This window comes from Mesoplodon densirostris, chromosome X (genome assembly GCF_025265405.1).
Source record: "Mesoplodon densirostris isolate mMesDen1 chromosome X, mMesDen1 primary haplotype, whole genome shotgun sequence".
NCBI lineage: Eukaryota > Metazoa > Chordata > Mammalia > Artiodactyla > Ziphiidae > Mesoplodon > Mesoplodon densirostris.
The window spans coordinates 84,291,796-84,295,093 of NC_082681.1; positions in this window are offsets into that span (position 1 = coordinate 84,291,796).

Below are 3,298 nucleotides of genomic sequence, written 5' to 3' on the forward strand. Positions count from 1 at the left end.
GCAGAAATACAAAGGATCATGAGAGACTATTACAAGCAACTATATGCCAATAAAATGGAAAACCTGGAAGAAATGGACAAATTCATAGAAAAATACAACCTTCTAAGACTGAACCAGGAAGAAAGAGAAAATATGAACAGACGAATCACAAGCACTAAAATTGAAACTGTGATTTAAAATCTTCCAACAAGCAAAAGCCCATCACAGATGGCTTCACAGGTGAAATGTATCAAACATTTAGAGAAGAGCTAACACCTATCCTTCTCAGACTCTTCCAAAATATACCAGAGTGAGGAACACTCCCAAACTCGTTCTATGAGGCCACCATCACTCTGATACCAAAACCAAAGAAAGATGTCACAAAAAAATAAAACTTCAGGCCAATATCACTGAAGAACATAGATGCAAAAATCCTCAACAAAATAGTAGCAAACAGAATCCAACAGCACATTAAAAGGATCATACACCATGATGAAGTGGGCATTATCCCAAGAATGCAAGGATTCTTCAACATACACAAATCAATATGAACAAACTGAAGGATAAAAACTATATGATAATCTCAATAGATGCAGAAAAAGCTTTCAAAAAAATTCAACACCCACTTATGATTTAAAAAAAAATCTCCACAAAGGAAGCATAGAGGGAACCTACCTCAACATAATGAAGGTCATACATGACAAACGCACAGCCAACATCATTCTCAATGGTGAAAAACTGAAAGCACTTCCTCTAAGATCAGGAACAAGACAAGGGTGCCCATTCTCACCACTATTATTCAACTGTTTCGGATGTTTTAGCCACAGAAATCAGAGAAGAAAAGGAAATAAAAGGAATCCAAATCGGAAAAGAAGAAGTAAAACTGTCACTGTTTGCAGATGACATGATACTATACATAGAGAATCTTAAAGATGCTACCAGAAAACTACTGGATCTAATTAATGAATCTGGTAAAGTAGGAAGATACAAAATTAATTCACAGAAATCTCTTGCATTCCTATACATTAACAATGAAAAATCTGAAAAAGAAATTAAGGAAACACTCCCATCTTCCATTGCAACAAAAAGAATAAAATACCTGGCAATAAACCTACCTAAGGAGACAAAAGACCTGTATGCAGAAAACTATAAGACACTGATGAAAGAAATTAAAGAGGATACAAACAGTTGGAGAGATATACCATGTTCTTGGAATGGAAGAATCAACATTGTGAAAATGACTATACTATGCAAAGCAATCTACAGATTCAATGTAATACCTATCAAACTACCAATGACATTTTTCACAGAACTAGAACAAAAAAATTCACAATTTGTATGGAAACACAAAAGACCCTGAATAGCCAAACAGTCTTGCAAAAGAAAAATGGAGCTGGAGGAATCAGGCTCCCTAACTTCAGACAATACTACAATGATACAGTAATCAAGACACTATGGTACTGGCACAAAAACATAAATATAGGTCAGTGAAACAGGACAGAAAGCCCAGAGATAAATCTACACACATACGGTCAACTTATCTTTGACAAAGAAGGCAAGAATATACAATGGAGAAAAGACAGCCTCTTCAAAAAGTGGTACTGGGAAAACTTGACAGCTACGTGTAAAAGAATGAAATTAAAACACTTCTTGACAACATACACAAAAACACCATCAAAATGGATTAAAGACCTAAATATAAGGCCAGACACTATAAAACTCTTAGAGGAAAACATAGGCAGAACCCTGTATGACATAAATCACAGGCAAGATCCTTTTTTCTCTAGAGTAATGGAAATAAAAACAAAAATAAACAAATGGGATCTAATGAAACTTAAAAGCTTTCGCACAACAAAGGAAACCATTAACAAGACAAAAAGACAACCCTTTTTGAGTGGGAGAAAATATTTACAAATGAAGCAACTGACAAAAGATTAATCTCCAAAATATACAAGCAGCTCATGCAGCTCAATATCAAAAAAGGAAAACAACCCAATCTAAAATGGGAAGAAAACCTAAATAGACATTTTTCCAAAGAAGATATACAGATAGCCAAAAAACACATGAAAATGTGCTCAACATCACTAATCATTAGAGAAATGTAAATCAAAACCACAATGAGTTATCGCCTCACACCAGTCAGAATGGCCATCATCAAATATCTACAAACAATAAATGCTGGAGAGAGTGTGGAGAAAAGGAAACCTTCTTGAACTATTGGTGGGAATGTAAATTGATACAGCCACTATGGAGAACAGTATCGAGGTTCCTTAAAAATCTAAAAATAGAACTACCATATGACCCACCAATCCCACTACTGGGCATATAGCGTGAGAAAGCCATAATTCAAGAAGAGTCCTGTACCACAATGTTCATTGTAGCTCTATTTACAATACCCAGGACATGGAAGCAACCTAAATGCCCATCAATAGATGAATGGATAAAGATGTGGCGCATATATATATATATATATATATATATATATATATATATATATATATATATATATATATACATACAATGGAATAATTCTCAGCCATAAAAAGAAGCGAAATTGAGTTATTTGTAGTGAGGTGAATGGACCTAGAGTCTGTCATATAGAATGTAGTAAGTCAGAAAGAGTAAAACAAATACTGTATGCTAACACATATATATTGGATCTAAGAAAAAAAAGAGGGGGTTCTCATAAACCTAGTGGCTGGACAGGAATAAAGATGCAGACAGAGAGAATAGACTTGAGGACATGGGGCAGGGGTGGGGATGGGGAATCTAGGACAAATTGAGAGAGTAGCACTGACATATGTATAGTACCAAATGTAAAACAGATAGCTAGTGGGAAGCATCTACATATCACAGGGAGATCAGCTTGGTTCTTTGTGACCACTTAGAGGGGTGGGATAGGGAAGGTGGGAGGGAGGCTGAAGAGGGAGGAGATATGGGGATATATGTATTCATATAGCTGATTCACTTTGTTAAACAGCAGAAACTAACCCAACATTGTAAAGTAATTTTACACCAATAAAGTTGTGTAAAAAAAAATTAGCATTCAAAGAACTCAGGACAAGATTTAATGAACAGTGAGAAGTTAGAAGCTTTTAACAAAGAGTTAGAAAATATACAGAAGAACCAAACAAGGTTGAACACAATAATTGAAATGAACAATACACCAGAAGGAATCAACAGTAGATTAAGTGATGCAGAGGAATGGATCAGTGTGCTAGAAGGCAGAGTGGAGAAAATCACTGAAACTGAACAGAAAAAAGAAAAAATAAGAATTAAAAGAAATGAGGACAGTTTAACTGAGACAACATAAAGTGTA